This window comes from Antechinus flavipes, chromosome 1, assembly GCF_016432865.1.
Source record: "Antechinus flavipes isolate AdamAnt ecotype Samford, QLD, Australia chromosome 1, AdamAnt_v2, whole genome shotgun sequence".
Lineage (NCBI taxonomy): Eukaryota > Metazoa > Chordata > Mammalia > Dasyuromorphia > Dasyuridae > Antechinus > Antechinus flavipes.
The window spans coordinates 377874941-377892228 of NC_067398.1; the positions used below are offsets into that span (position 1 = coordinate 377874941).

At 35.0% G+C, this 17288-nt stretch overlaps 1 protein-coding gene and 1 pseudogene across 8 annotated transcripts in view; one reads left to right on the forward strand and one right to left on the reverse strand.

Annotated features, from left to right (window-relative positions):
- FHOD3 (formin homology 2 domain containing 3) overlaps positions 1-17288 on the reverse strand; it is a 652613-nt gene that overhangs the window by 170042 nt on the left and 465283 nt on the right. The window lies entirely within an intron of this gene.
- Positions 9874-10312, forward strand: LOC127545950 (high mobility group protein B3-like; annotated as a pseudogene).

Consider the following 17288-nt stretch of genomic DNA (forward strand, 5'->3'; position numbering starts at 1 on the left):
ACCACCACAGTCACGTTGTAACATTTACCAGTTTTGTTTTACAGAGTCTTCTGGATCAAGACATGGCAATCTAATTGAACAAAATAATAACAATAATAACTAGCATTTATACATTGGAGTTTTCAAAGTGCTTTATAAATATTATTTCATTTTTATCATCACAACAATCCTGGAAAGTAGGTGCTGTTATTATTCCCATTTTATGTATTAGGAAATGGAGTCATAAAGAAGTAACTCTAGAGTCACACAGCTAAAAAGTGTCTGAGGATGGATTTGAAATCGGGTTTCTCTAACCTTGGGTCCCAACACTCTTCCACCCAGATGCCTTTATCTAAATCTCCTAGACCTTAAGCACCATAATTTAATGAGTCCATACATCCTGCTCCATCTTTGTGAGCAGCATCACAATCTCAATATAAAAAAAGAAAATTTTCAGTTTGAATGGAAGGGAACTTTTTATCACTGAAATAAACAGTCAACAGAAAGTCAAAATAGATCTCTAGAAAGTGGATGTAGTATAATCCCAGGAGGATTTCTGGATTTTCAGATTCATAATGGGGACCTGATCTTGCTCACAGACATACTCAAGATCCCCAAGAACTAGTTCCTGGAACTAAACATGAGTTTCTTCATTATTCTCTTCCTTACATACTCTGACCCATTAGTGGAGAAAACTACCTTTGGGGAGCAGCTACATGGAAGAATGGACACAGTTCCTGGGCTTCAATTCAGCCTCTCATACTTTCTAGCTGTATTATCCTGGGCAAGTCACTTCCCCCTGTTTGCTTCAGTTTATTCATCTGTAAAATGAGCTGGAGAAGGAAATGACAAAACGTTCTAGTAGCTTTGCCATGAAAACCCCAAATGGGATCATGAAGAGTTAGACATAAAATGAATGAACAACAATAATAACTCTTTTGAAATACAAATAGATACTAACCTCTTACAGAAGGACCTCAAAACTGACCCATTATGCCTCTTGACCTAACTACTACAGCAACATATCTGGGGCAGAGGACAATTTTGCCTTTTGGGAAAAGGAATTATTGGCAGTCAAGGTGGGTTTTGAAGCGTGAAATTACTACCTGGAGGAGCCACAGCATCTAATCACCACACACAATGACCACCCAAACAGAGCTTCTGCCTTTAGCCCATAAATTAAATTAGTGCCAGATGTAGTTGGCCCTTTTGTCAATTTGACTTCAATACTGAATGCTTCCCTGGAAGCCAGAACCAACCCAGCCTTTGGGGAAAGGCAATCTCTATTCACTCTCCACCATGCCGAAAATTTCATGGTCATTCAGCCTCACCTTGAGTACATTAAGAGGATCTACTAATACATATCAGCCTTACCTTGACTTCATTAAGAGATTATCCAGTAATGATGCAGTGGAACCCAGATCCACTTAGATAATTAAGTTGCCTGGACACAAAATATATCCCTAATGATGAAACAATCTTAGATGAGATTTCACATAAGAAGCATCCCTTAGGTAGTCTCCTAGATCAGAAAAGTAGGGAATTGTACTCCAATTGTGCTACTTAGATGGGAAAGCAAGTAAGATCAATGTAGCTTTCAACATTCTACAGTTGGTCATTTAGGACATTTGTGGGTTGGTGATCTGCCAATGCATTTTCTAGTATTTGCCCCACCTGTGAAGAATGTACCTAGACCACGGACACACCTAGAAAACTGACAGCTCTCCTCCTTTTTAGACTACAGAAACCATGGTCTTCCATCCCAAAGGACCTTATTGTAATTCTATCATCCTGGTCCAGGATGCTATCTTTAATCTGTTATCTTTAATCACTTTTTTCTTATTGTGTCAGATCTTTCTGTACCATTAAAGTGTCTTGGAATTACTCTTTCATACATTTGAAACTATGGTGCACTATGTTCATTGTCCTTTGAATTAAAAATCCACATGTCTACTACTAAGCACCCAACAAACCAAGGGACAGAGTATACTAGTTATTCCTCAAATAGGAGTCTTAAGCTAAACCTCATGTTAGCAGAATGATAGACAGTTGCTCTCTGCTAAATTTATTCACTCTTCTATTGAGAAAACATTTTTTCTTATTATGTGTTCCATGCAGGTTCTGTTCATCTCTCACCACCTGGACTTTGTGTTCCCAGTGGCAGATGACATTTGTTGGTATGTGACTGTTCAAGTTGCTGCTACTAAGGCAGTGTACAATGTATTAGTCAAATGTCACTGAGTCTTGGGAGATGTGCTAGAACCAGGATTATTAATCTGCAGTTTTGTCATCTTGCTTAAAAAAAAAACTGTAAAACTACATATTAATTTAATTGGCTTCCTATGTAATTCTGTATGTTTATTTTGTGCATTTATAAATATTTTTTCTGAGATAGGGTCCAGCGACTTTATTAAGCTGTCTGCTTACCTAAATTCTACCTTCATTCTTTACCTAGCTAACTACAGAAACTATTCGGCTGGGTCTTTGGGCTTTTCTCAGTCCTCATATGGAGAGTCTTCTAGTGTCACTAGGACACTTCTTGTTTCTCTCAATCTATCCTGTTTCTGAATGAGCATTTCTGCATAAACTGGAATCATTTCCTAGTTTTAGCAATTTGGCTCCCAGTTTCCCACCAATATTCATGGGAGGATAGGTGGACTTCAAAGTCTATGCCATCCTTCATTCTAAGAAAAAGTTAGATGAACTTTTATTCTCTGGCTAAATGGGAGTGCTATGACTTACCCACCTCCTAAAAGAGATATGAGGGATTAATAATGCAGATTTAGATAAGACACACTTTTTTTGGACATGGCCAACGTAAGAATGTGTTTTGCTTGACAATGTATATTTGTTATGAGTTATTTATTTTATACATGTAATATGTATTATTTAACAGCATAATATTAATTATTAATTATATAATATATACATACTTATATATATACACATGTATATATATGCAAATATAAGCATAAAGAATATAGATGCAAAAATATATGTATACAAATATATAAAACATATATACACAAATATATACATAATACTAATGAATAATAAATAAATAATAAAACAAATAAAAATAGATAATAAAACAAATAAATGAAATAAAATACTAATTAGTAAAAATAATAATTTATAATAACATAAAATGCTAATTTTATTTTGTTCCAATAAGGCAAAAGGAGAAGAAATTCATAATGTCTAAATTAAATTAACTTTGGACTACTATGGGATGGAGAATGAGACCTGTGAATTGGCTTTTCAGCTACATGCTCTGTCATTCTAAAGTAGAAATTTAATAAGTCTCACATCAGAGGGCTCCCTTGGACGGGCAATGGTGCTGCAGCATGCATATCTAACTTACAAAAAGTAGCTGGGTCAATCAACCTACAAAATGCTAACTGCCAGTTTTTTAGATAATTAGAGATAGTTGAAGAATATAGTTAGGAAGATTTTTTTTCGTGTTAGGGGTTTGTGGGTTAGGTGATTTTGGCTAGCAATAATTATTAGTGGAAGAAGTCAGCATGATAGAACTAGGAGTGACCCTGATAGGGAGTCTAGTGAGAAATTTTGTACCACAAATTATCCACTTCAAACACTATAGTATTCAATGGTCTGTTCTAGAAGCTTAACTCTTGTTTTCTGTACTCTTCCCTTCTTATTATTCCACTAGTCTTCAGCTTTCCTTGCATTTTGACCCAGCTTGTCAGCAGACTGTACCTGTCACTTCAGTTCTAGATTTTAAGTTGCAGGTTTTGAAACCATTTCCTAACTATTCAATGTCCTTTGTCACTATTTCCATTCATACCTGTTCTCCCAGGCTGGTTCTCCTAGGTATCCCTGAAAAGGGAAACTTCTGATGATCATCTTCTTATGATGGAGGGTCAGAGGACACTACAATATGCCAGGATCTGCGGTAAAGCATTACTGGGCATGTGTGTGTGTGTGTATGTATGTATACACATATCTACATCTATATATTTTTCCATACTAGAAAGCAAATCGTATATTCTATTGTGATAATTGTTGTTATTAATTCATTTCAGTCATGTCCAATTCTTTGTGACCCCATTTGAGATTTTCTTGGCAAAACTACTGGAGTGCCATTCCTTCTCCAGTTCATTTTACAGATAAGGAAATTGAGGCAAACAGGGTTAAGTGAGTTTCCATGTACAGATTCAAATTCAGGAAGATGAGTCTTCTTGATTCCAAACCCTTATCTTTTGTACCACTTAGTTGCTCATATTGTGATAATATGAAAGCTGAAAAAAAGCGTGAAAGGGATAGAGGGCCTAGATTCAAATTATGGCTCCACTACTTATTGCCTTTGTGAACTTAGATAAGTCATTAAAGTTCCTCCTCCTTCACTTTCCTCATCTATAAAATGGGAGAGACAGAATAAACAGATTCTGAAGTTGCTTTTAAGTTTAAACTGATGATCCTACTAGTATTACCTTTACAACATACTATATATCAGCAGGTGTTTGTAGGTTGGCCCAGGAACATAACCTCTATTTATTACATTTATTCTATGGGAAGTTATGTTCCAAATTCCAAAGATATGATTTACAAATGAACTTTTAGTTCCCTCATTTGTAGTTTGAGGGATGCCTGAATTACTGTTAGCTTGTTTACAGTAATCAATATTCCTTAAAACAAGAAAACATCTTCCTTTCTATTTCTAGCATGCTCCCCAGGCCTAAGTCCTTGCTGGCTCACATATGGATTATTGTGTTGCTCTCTTATTTTGTTTTTCCACATCTAATTCTATGGCCTTGTAGACCCCCAACTCATCTTCCCCCTCTATCTGCTCAGTGCTACCAGATTAATCCTGTTGTTGTCATCAGTTTGCCGATGAGACCATTCTGATTAAAACCCATTAGTGGCTCCACTAGCCCAGGATAGAACTTATTTTTTAGGCTAGAATTCCAAGACTGCTACCATCTGGCCCTAATCTATCTTTCCAGCTTTATCTCAGCTACTTCCTTACATTAGCCTTCTCATTTAACAAAACTGCCATACACACAGTCCCCTGGATATGCTGAAGACATTCCTATCTTAGGTTTATTCACATCATTCCTTCTTCTCACAAGGTCTTTACTGATGCTGGGACTTGGGCAGCAATAGGATGAATCAAACTGTTGATGTCTAGGGCCATAGACTAGCAAGAGAAACTGCAAGGGGGGAAGTAATTTGAGGAGAGTAATGTTGGAATGGGGATGAAATTGAGACAGCTGGCTTATCAAGAGATTTAGGTAGGAAGTAAAAGATGGAGGTTTGTGATGGATACCAGATGGGTATCTGGCAGATGAGTCAAGCATCAGGGTAAGGGATGGTGGTAGGCAAGCAGTGAAGGTTCAGATAAGCAGGCAGAATCCAAACTCTTACAAATGAGAGAGGACTTGGAGATTGTCCCATTCCTTTTTTATATGCATGTATACACACATGTATATTTATACACACATAAATACATATATGAATACATACACATGTAGAAACAAAAGATGTGTCCATATATGCTGGTTTGTATATGCACAAATATATAAATAAATACATACATATATAAACTGATTCCCAGAAAGTAGAAATAATTTGCCCGACATCACAAAGATAGTAAATTGCAAAATTAGGATTCAAATTGAAGTCTGACAGCAGGTAGCTGTCTCATTAGGATATGGTCTGATGGTAAGAAAAAGTAGGGATCCAAACAAGAAGCTGACTGGTATCATACTTTGCTGGAAGCAGAGAGAAAGCAGACCAAATAGTCTGGTATTCAGGGGGAAGATCACAGATCCGAGAAGCTGGACAACAACTACCCAAACTCCAAACAGCAGAGTTTGTCTTTTTGTGGTTTAAATTCAGATGAGTGAAAATGCCAGTTGATCGGTTCATTGTTTCATCTGTTGAGCTGATGGGGAAATTAATTCTAAGTAATGAAACCGAACTGCAACAGCATAGACATCAATCAAAAAGACAACATGATCAGTAGTTTAAACCACAGATGTATCCATGAACAAAAGGCAAATCAATGCACTAATTAAAGACAGTGAATCAAAATGAGCTTTATGGGAAGCTTGACATTTGCTTTTCTGTGATTTTATTTTAATTTTCTCCCTATAATTTAGTTTTAATCTAAGTTATAAATGTGGAATAAGGGTATCTGCAGTAAGTGTAGAAGAAGCCTAAACTTTTTTCAGGGAGTGTAAGGAGCGTAATGATAGTGACCATGAGAAACAAGGCTCCAGTTCTCCTAAGCAACAGGTGTTAGAAACAGCTGCGGCATTGAGAATCAGCTCTAGAGGGAGGATTTTAGACAGCTGCAGCTAAATTTGCCATCCAGAAACAGAGGTTCTAGCCCTGATTCTATTGCAGAATACTTGTGTGTCCAAGAGTAAGATGCCGTCCACATCTAAAAACAAAAGATATATATGGGATTATAGGATTGAGACTGACAGCTGGACATGATCTTGGCAACTAGTCTAATTTCCTCCTTTTAGAGAAGAGGAAATTTAGGCATAAGAGTCTTGCTGAAGTTCACATAGGACTGAACTTGGATTTGAATCTAGTTCTCTGACTTCCATTATCCACTCTACTGTGCCTTACTGACTCTCTCTAACTCTAAATACTTGTAGATTAAAGATTTTCATTATAGAATGCACACAAGGGTAGTAGAAAGAAAAATAGATTTGGAGTTAAAGGATGTAGGTTCAAATTTCAGTGAACATATCAAATGGAAGTTCATGAGCTTTGAATTGTTTCTTTTCTTTTCTTTTTTGAACAGATGAAGACATTGAACTGGAATTGTCTTTCTGGGGGACTCACATGTAAGAGGTTGGTATACAAATATGACAATGAAATTATGTTAAATGTGAATGATTTTTACTTAAATAACTTGAAGACTTACTCATGTTATTGAAATCAGACATTAAAGAGGTGGACTCAATACATACCTACATTTTAAAATGGAAATATTAAAGAAGGTTCAAATCATACTATCTTCTTTTCTTTCTTTTTAAAAAGATTACCTCATCCATAGCTATAGAATATGATTTTCTTTCTACATGGCAATTGGAAAGCAATTTCCATGAAAGATGAAAAGAAACAAAAAAAATTCTGTCAAGGAATATTTGGGTTCAAACTTTATTATACTGTCTCCTACCTAGCAGTACAGTGTTAACTTGCCTTGTTGCCATTCTTAGTCCTGTAATGTCCTCCTAAACTGTCTGCCAGTCATGCCTTATTCATGATTAAAGTTCAAATTTAAATGTCATATCTATTCCAAAGCATTCCCTACTCTGTCAATCAGAAATAACTTCACTTGCTTTGAAACTCACATACCTTAAAAAAAAGCCTATCTTGTTTTTATTTTATTTAGTTTTAATTTAAGTTATAAATATGGAATCAGGGTATCTACAGTAAGTATAGAAGAAGCCTAAACTTCTTTTCAAGGAGTGAAGGAGTGTAAGAATCACATACTTATCTTGTTCTTTCTTATTAATACAATATAATACACAAATAATTATTAGTTAACAATTGATAATACCAAATACAAACAGTCAATGGGATATACAAATATTTCTTGGTATAAATGGTTCCCTCCAAGATTTGAAGTTCTTTGGAAGAAGGAGCTATTTTTTTTTTCATTTCCCTAAAACCTTGCAGAAGACATTGCACAAAGTTGGCATCTAAGAAAATGTTAGCTGGATTTGCTATTAAGAAAACAACTTTGTAAGTCAGAATATTATTGTTATGATTGAGGTTATTACACTTTTATGAAATATCTGTTTTTCAGATGAAATGGATCTATTTAGGCTTGAAAATTTAGATATAATAGGCTCTAATGAGACTACCTTAACTATATGGCTATTCTTTGAATGACCTTAAATATGATATTTAAATATTAATGTTACAAGATTAGGAAAACTCTTTTCAATAAATTTATTTTATTTATTATAATTTATAATTGATTATAAATTTTATAATAAATTTATCTCAGATTCTCTAGAAAAACAGGAATATTGCAGTTGAGTAGTTGAAAGAATACTGTAATTTTATGTAAACTTACCTTATAATTCCTTACTCTTCTGGATTTTAAAAAAAATATAAACATGACCCATAAAAACTTGAGACAAAAGAGTATTTACATCTTGAAATAATCTGACAGATTAGATTAAGAGAACTAATTATTTTTCTATTATGTTAATAACCAATTAATATTTTAGGACTAAGGTGTTTTTTTTTCCCTTTATTTCCTCATTCAGGGACCAACTTCGATGGAGCAGTCAGTCAGTCCCTGAAGGACACTGCTGATAGATGAGATTGCTCAAATCCTTTGGATATATACTTTGTAATCTTGGGTGGCATTCCACCAAACTAGAAGACCTTACTTCTGTTTAGGTGGCAAACAGAATCTAATTTAGGTGAATTCTTGCCCTTAAGAAATAAGCCCATGCCATTTTACCTTTCCATTGGAGTTTAGGGTAACCCAGCTTATGAAGAGAAAAACCAATTAGCAAAATCTGTGTAGAGCTGGATTCCTGTGTCTAGATTGCTGGAGGCAGCTGAGTCTCATGATCAAGCTACATTCTCGAAGTTGAATATTTTTAGCTTTACCTCCTCATTAATATCCTTCCCCCGTTACTTGTTCACTAGTTAGGGTTGATTTTCACCTATCAAGGGTACTTCCTTTTCCAAAAGTATTTAAGCCTTTAGTGATTTCCATGGTTTTATTTTTACTTACTGAAAGAGACCACTGACCATCAATTTTTTAATTATCACTAACCTAATTATTAATTATCCAAAAACTCTGTCTCTTGGACTTTTCATTTGCTTCAAGATTAATGTTTGAATGTGATAGACATCAAGGAATAAAAGAAAGAGATCTCACCTTCCATACTATATTTTTCTGAAGAATGTGTTCAGAAGAGGGATAAAACAGCCTGACTGTTTTAAGTAGTTTGCTGAAAGAATTTTTTCAGTCATTTTTCTCCTTAAATATGTAACAGGATGCAATGTACTTATTTTCAAAAAGAGATATATTGCTCTCCTGGACTATCCACTTTGTTCTTTCCTTCTAAACACTTTTTTTTTTGACTAAGGAGAGAATAGGTCACACATCAGACATTCCTGTTAAGTTCAGCACATCTGAAGTACCATACTCATTTTGGGTTCCACACTTGAAAAGCACTGACAAACTGAACTGTATCCAAACAGAGGAGTGTGGGAAACATCTCATAAAAGAACAGTTGAAGAAATGGGGCATGTTTAGCTTGAAAAGTTAAGAAACACGTGACAGCTATTTTCAAATATATGAAAGGTTTGTCTTCTTGGAAATGGAGAAAACTTTTCTAAGCACATCTAAAAGGCAGAATTGAAGGGCTGGGTTTTTCATGATTCAGTAGAAACACAAAAGTCTTAAAGAGTTTTAGAATCACTGTTGTGAATATGTGACCACCAAAATGAGGGAGAGTAAAAGAGATTTTATAAAGAGTACTAGCTGAGTAAAGGCCAGACAAATCTGTTGTTATTTTACTTGTATTTTAATTATACTGTTATAAGAGGATGAACCAAGATGGCAGATTAGAGGCAGCAACTCAGTTGAACTCTCGATATTCCCCTCCAAACAATTTTAAAATAATATGTCTGATCAAACTTTGGAGTGACACAGTCAACAAAAGATCAAAGTGAGACATTTGTCCACCCCAAGAAAATTAGAGAGTCTGCAGGAGAGCAGGGGATGGAGACCTATCAGAAGGGTACACATGTGGTGGCAAGTAACAGCAGCTACAGCAACAGCTTCAGGAGCTCTAAACCCAGAGATGGAGGGGTTCAGACAATCAGCCAGAAAGAGATTACAGAAGGCTGCCCAGATTAGCAAACGATACAGAGTTCACAATGGCTAAGGGTGACTCCAAAAAACCAAAGGGCAAGATGTCTGCTTATACCTACTTTGAGGAAACTTGCCACGTAGAGTATAAGAAGAAGAATCCAGACGTTCCACTTACCTTTGCAGAGTTTTTTTAAAAAGTGCTCTGAGGTTATTGATGAGATGGGAAAATTTGACAAGATACAATAATATGATAGAGAAGTAAAAGACTATAGACCAGCAAAAGGTGTCAAGAAGAAAGATCTTAACACACCTTATAATAAAACAGCCAAACTGAAGAAGAAATGCAAGAAGGATATAACAGATTATAAATCGAAAGGGAAATTCAATGGGGCAAAAACGCAGGAAAAGGTAGAAAAAGCAGATGAGGAGGATGAAGAAGATGATGAAGGAAGCCATACCATGTTGTCTCCATGTGAATACCTTACAGTAGGGGAAACACTTTAAATGAAACCCCTCTCCTTTATAATGGTGTCAATTGACCTTATTAGGTTTAATTGGCTTCTGATTACATAGCTTTTGAAGTGTTCCTAGATATGCATTGTACCTGATTTACATGAAGTGGTCTTGGGCATCTCAGAGCACCCAGAAAACTTAAAAGATAAGTTGTATGTGTTTTTAAACATTTTTAAAAACGAAAAGGCATTCTCATGTTGTCTTCAACTTTGTGTACTTTTTAATAGCCAGTTTCTTTGATAACAGCCTAATTTCTCAAATATATAATTAAGTCAAATTTATAAAAATAAGAGCCATTCCCTAACTGTTAAATGGTCAAATGATATGAACAGGCAGTTTTCAGACCAAGAAATAAAGACTATCTATAGGCATGTGAAAAAATGCTCTCAATCACTGCTGATTAAAGAAATGCAAACTATAACAATTCTAGGGTATCACCTCATTCCTATTAGAAATGACTAACACTAGAAGGAATGAGGGAAAATAAATACAAAAATGAGCTATTGTGCAATAGAACTAATCCAACCATTTTGTTGTAACTGTATCCAAGTAAATATAAAATCATGGATCCTTTGACCATGTCAAAGAAACACCATTGCTATGATGCCTATATCCTAAAGAAATCAAAGAAAAAGGAAAAAAGACTTATATGTACCAAAATGTTTATAGAAGCTCTTTTAATGATAGCAAAGAATTGGAAATTGAGGCAATGTCCATCAATGAGAGAATGGCTAAACAATTTGTGGGTTATGACCATGGATGGAATACTATTGAGTTATAAGAAATTATGGGGAAGATGGGAGATCAGAAAAACATGGCCAGACCTATATGAATTGATTCAAAGTGAAGTGAAAAGAACCAGATCATTGTGCATGATAACAGCAACATTGTATTTCATGATAAACTATGAAAGACTTGCTGATTCTGATTAATACAGTGATCCAAGACAATTTCAAAAGACTCATTTTGAAAAAATGCTCTATACTTCCAGAGAAATCGGAATGCAAATCAGAATGCAAATTAAAGTACAATTCTTTTACTTTTTTGTCACATGACTAATATGGGAAAACATATTGCAGGCTTTCATATGTATAATTGATATATTGCTTATTTTCTGAGTGAGTGAGGAAAGAAGTGGGATGAAGGGTGAGAATTCGGAACTCAGAATTTAAAAAGAAAATAATGTTAAAATAACTAAATAATAAATTTAAAAACTCAATATGGCTGTTTTGGGAACCAATTCTAAATAATACATTTAAAAACTCAATACGGCTGTTGTGGGAACCAATTTAACTTTTTCTTACAACATCACAAAGTTTACAAAATGCCACTTAAAAAAGCAGGGGAAATGTTTTTGTGAAAGAACTTTTTATTTAGTTGTCTTCAATTCAATTTCACAAACATTTATTTCGTTCCTATCATGTTCCAGGCACTATTAAGTACCAGAGATATAAAGACCAAACAAAAAATTAAACTATTCCTGCCTTAAGGAAGTTTTCATTCTTCTGTCTGTAATAGATAAGATAGATAGATAAACCTAAAATATATAAAAATTACTATAAAATTATTTCAAGAGGAAAAAAGGACTAACAATGAGGATGGAGCAAAAACAGAATCAGAAGTCTGGCATATGAGATGGTTATCATTTAAAATAATAAACATTTCTTATATCTGGGTATAGTACTATGGCTTCTATCATAATCATCATTTGGCTGATGTTAATAAAGCATAGATTATGAGGCATAGCTACAAAAATATAGCCGTTGGAATGTGCCTCCCACAGGCATTGGTTTGTAATAGCATCTTTTTGGGGGAGAGAGAAGTGAGTTGGGTAATGAACCTCTGGGTGTTGGAATCTGTGGAAGTTTCTTCTTCCAAAGGAGATCAGTCACTCTTCTGTTTTATTGACCTGGGGGTTTGCCAGAGGCACCAACAGGTTAAAAGTGACTTGCTCATGATAGAAAGGATGTGTCATAGACAGGATCTTACTGAATCCAAAGCTGGTCCTCTATTCTCTATTTCTGAACATTAATATGTCATGACCTAATCCTGCCGTAATGTCACAAAGCCCTACATGATATCATCCTTTGGATCAAGCACTTAAAACATTGTTCCAATGGAAATGTCGTGTTATTTCACCTGTAATACTTTGTGGAACTGTTTAACAACCTTAGTTGGTGCATGCCTTTATTTAAGTACTTGGAAGAATATTAAAAAGAATATAAAAAAGTGGAAAAGCCTTTTATCAACCTCTAGTCTTTTCCTATTCTAATTAATCCAAAAGACTCCTGAAAAAATTAATTTTTATTGCAATGTGCTTTCTCCTACATGATGCCTTTCATTCATGGTTTCACTTCCTAGCATATTTAGACTGTTCCCAGTCTTCAAAGTCATTTTCTTAACTGTTCTCATCTACATCACCTCTCTTCTTGTCCACCTACTCCTCTGGTTTGAGTCAAGCACATCTGATCTCAGTCTCTTTGGCATTCATTGATTCCAAGATCTAACAACTTTTTCCATGCTTCATTCCAATCTAATTCAATTCAAAAGGCATTTATTAAACTGAAACTCTTTTCCTAGCACCATGCTAGGCAATGTGTGGTACAGAAAAGAAGCAGAAAATATAAAACCCTACTCTCAAGGCTCCTACAATTGAGTTGTGAAGATAAAAAAGTATATACATAAAACAAATTGAAAATACAAGGTACCAGAAAAGCAAAGGCTTAATATAGCTGAGACTTGCTAAGCTAACTTAAAAGTAAGACAGCCATTTAATATCTTGGTGAAGAATACCCAATGAGAAATTAGAGAATGAAACTTTTAATCCTTCATCTGCCACTAGGATGTAATTTGTCTAATTTCTATGGGTCTTCATTGAGTTATCTTTAAAATAAAGGAGTTGAACCAGGTTCAAGAAACATTTATTCAGTGCTTGCTGCATTCTATAAAAGCATTATAGATACAAACCTATTAAATGTAAGAGTCCAAGACCCACTTTTTATAGATGAGGAAACTAAAGATGATCAACTTCACTAGGGTCACACAACTAGTGTTTGAACTTAGGTTTTTCATAACTTTAAACAAAAGCTTTTTAAACTGTGAGTCATGGCTCCATATAGGATTGCATTACTGAATGAATGTCATGAAATTATGAATTATTATCAGTAAATGTTTGATCTGTATAGCTATTTTTTATTTCTACATACCCAGAATCACATAAAAATTTCTTTGGTGAAAAGAGGTTGAGAGGGTAAAAAAATTTTAAGAAGCCCTGCTCTATGTAGTATGCCACTTAATAGTTAAAATTTAATTTTAAAAAATAGAGTCATAAAGCTAGAAGAAATCCTAATTTTCTTATTTTAAAGGTGAAGAAACTGAAGCTTAGAAAGCTAACATTACTAGCTTAATGTCACACAATAAGTTAGTTGGTGGTGCACAAGAATATATTCAAATCAAGTCTTTCCACTACACCATGCTTAATCCCATACTAGCCTTGTAGCTGTTCTTCACACATGATGCTCTCTCTTCCATTTCTGTGCCTTTGCTTTGGAAATTACTCATGCCTCAAATGCTCTCCTGGGTCATTGCCACTTTCTGGATACTGTGCTTTCCTTCATGATTCAAATCAAGTGTGACCAACCATAGGAGGCATTTTCCAGTTCCTCGAGCTACTACACCTTTCAATTCAAAGTTAATTTGTCTATTTTGAAGGTGCATTGAATATACCACTTTACATATACCATGTCTATCATACCAGAATGGGGGCAGGGACCATTTCACCTTTGTCTTTATGTCTTCAGTTCTTGTTTAGTAGAATATATAAGGGACACTTAATAAGCACTTGCATTGGCAGGGCATACATTGTGAGCTGCATCCTCCTTGCTGGAGTCCACACTCTCTTTTCTTTGGACCTTGGCCGCCACTGCCTTTTAGTGCAGCTTCTAGACTGGCTCAAAGACTTTTTGTCACTAACTCAAAATCTGCTGCTTCTGACTCTCATCCCTCATTTCCACCATAATCTAAAAGTCTCATCCATCTTTCTCACATCTCTTTTCTTACTTACTTCTCCCTCACTCACTCCTGTTCCTTTTTTTTTTTTTTTTGCATATTCTTGAGACTTATGGAATTAAAGAGAAAAGTTATTTTACTCCTCTAGCAGTGACTCAGATACTTTTCAGGCTATTATAATCAGAACAAATAGGGCTAACCCAAAACTACCCAGTGGGATAAGAGGTCATATTCTCCACTTACTATATAGAAATGTCTCTGCCACAGGTCCTGAAGGCAATTGCTACAAGCTCCATTAAAACTCCAGAAAATGACCAAGCTGTCTCTCACTCATATAAAGAGTTCATCCAAAAGCTCTATTTGGATTAGGTTACAAGCAGAAATAGAATGCAAATCTGTCTGGGAGATAAGTGAAAGGAAGAACCTTGAACTAAGAATAGGCTAGATGTGTGTGTGTGTGTGTGTGTGTGTGTGTAATCAATAGGCTCACTCAAGTCAAAGAAGTATCTTACTCTGAAATTAGCATACTATTCCCATGTTATTTTCATATATCTTAATTATAGTACCTGCAAGAAAGCAGTTTGTACTTCATTCAAGAAGGCTAGCCTGCTCACATAGTGACTTCCTATGAGAAATAATCTAGCCTGTCAAAATGAGAGAAATATTCCTAAGAATAGTATCCTAAGTAAGAAAAGGGAGGCTATGGGTGATGACAGTAAAGACAGGAAGCCTTCCATGCTGCCAACACTGGTTAAAATGAAATTCCACTACAAAGAAAAATATTTGCATTCCCGATGGAGTTAGTTATAACAGGATTTGACCTGTACATTACTTAGACAAATTCACTCATGCTTTTCAGCAGCTGGAAACAATGAAATTATCATTTTGAAAGCAATGAAAACTATGGGACTCATTATTGGAAGACTGCTGGAATGAAGACTGAAATAATTCTATAAATTGACATTGGATATGGTACTGACCATCTATGCCAATCCAATGTAAAAAAACTCTGTATCTTTCCCTTAGTAACACTGATCAGGAGAGTCAATGTACTTTCTTTTTTTGAATCAGTTAGGCAAAATGAATATCTATTTTATTTTCTTTTAATTATGTGGTCCATCCATCCACATTTTATATCATGCATAGATTGCACCAGACCATATATATGACTCTTATGTGTTTCTGAAATATTATCATAATGTGGGATTTTGTATACTGATTATTCCATTACTAATTAAGGTAGCTAAATTCTCTTTTTGAATGATGAGCTATTCTCTTGACTGTTCCCACCTTGTCCTTCTTATGATCCTCTTCTTACTTCTTGCAAGTTCCTAGCTTCAAGACACCTGACTTATACATCCCTAGTTTGAATTCCTCTTCCTTCTTTCAGCCTTTAAAAATTTTGCTCCTTCTTCAAGAATTCACTTAAAGTTCCATTTTTTCTATATATTCCCTAGACTATCAATCAAGAAGTCCCATTAATACTTAGAGTGAGCAATGAGTCATTTGGGATTTTATTGCACAGTAATTTTTCTATTTGTTGATAGTTGCAAGAGTGAATCTCACCTATCACTAGACTGAGAGCCATAGGATAGTGTCACTATTTTGAAATTTTTCTGAATCCTCCAGAGTCACTAGCAGAGTAATTGTGTGATAAAGAGGCAGAATTAAAACTGACTACCACCACTTTCTTACCCATTTTAACTTTTTCCTGGAATGTTTTATACTTTGAGAAAACAGTCTTTTAAGATAGTCCCATATGCCTGCAGCCTTGTTACTTATTCAAAGCAACATGCTTTTAAAGATCTACTATGTTCAAAGCATTATACGAGTAGTCTAGACACTGAAGATTATAAAGATTTTTTTTAAAATGAAGTAGTCCATACTGTCAGTAGGTCTTCAGCACCAGCCTCAACTGACATCTCTTCTGCAAAAATGTGAAAAAATAGTTTATCTACAATGGACATTTCTAAAACATTCTGCTTGTGGAGTTGCCTTCTGGATACAAGCATCTATGACCAGGGTTGGTTTCTTCCTATTTTTATCTTTTCTCTAAGGGCTCTTCCAGGAAGAGGCTGATATGAAAGTTCACCTTCAAGTTGTTTTCTTAACAGTCAACTATAATGAAACACAGCCAACAGTAGAGAGGAGGTGTGTTAGTCACTTAGTTTCAATAAAAGTTCTCAGTCAGATATTATAAGCATGAATTCCTATCCAATTATAAGTAACTAGAGTGAGAATATATGCCCTTGTTTTTTTCCTCTAAATAAATTTATGAGGGATGATGGGCTAAATATCATAACTATTGTTTTACAATCCCAGCAAACTAATTCCAATTTTGTAAGCATGTCAAGGATTGCATTACATTTTACTGTGCTTTGTACTTTGCTATGATCGATAGACAGAATATGTATCAGAATTGACAGTATTTGACTTTTCTGTAGGCTGTTAGAAAGAATTGATGGGGTAGATAGTTAAGTATTCTGAGTGAGTTTGGCTTATTCCCTGCCAAGTATGTCACTCAAGGACTTCCTGACAAATTTAAATACATATTTGTGAGAGAAGAACAATCAACTGGTAGTTATAAAACGTCTTTGACTCTCTTCTCCTTGACAGAAGCACTATTTTTCATTGCTCCCCCCTCCCCACTTCATGACTGTAATCATGAAATTAAAAGATTCCTTAGAAAGAAAGCCATGGCAAATCTGGACAGCAGAGCCAAAAAGCAGAGGCATCAGCTTGCCAATAAAGTCTTTATATTCAAAGCTATGTTTTTTCCAGGAGCAATGTATGGCTTGTGAGAGCTGAACTCTAAGGAAAGCTGAGTACTGTAGAATCAGTTCTTTCAAACTGTGATGGAAAAGACTTTTAAGAGTACCTTGGGCAGCAAGGAAATCAAATCAGTCAATAATTAAAGAAATTAATTCAAGCTATTCACTGGAAGGTCAAATACTGAAAC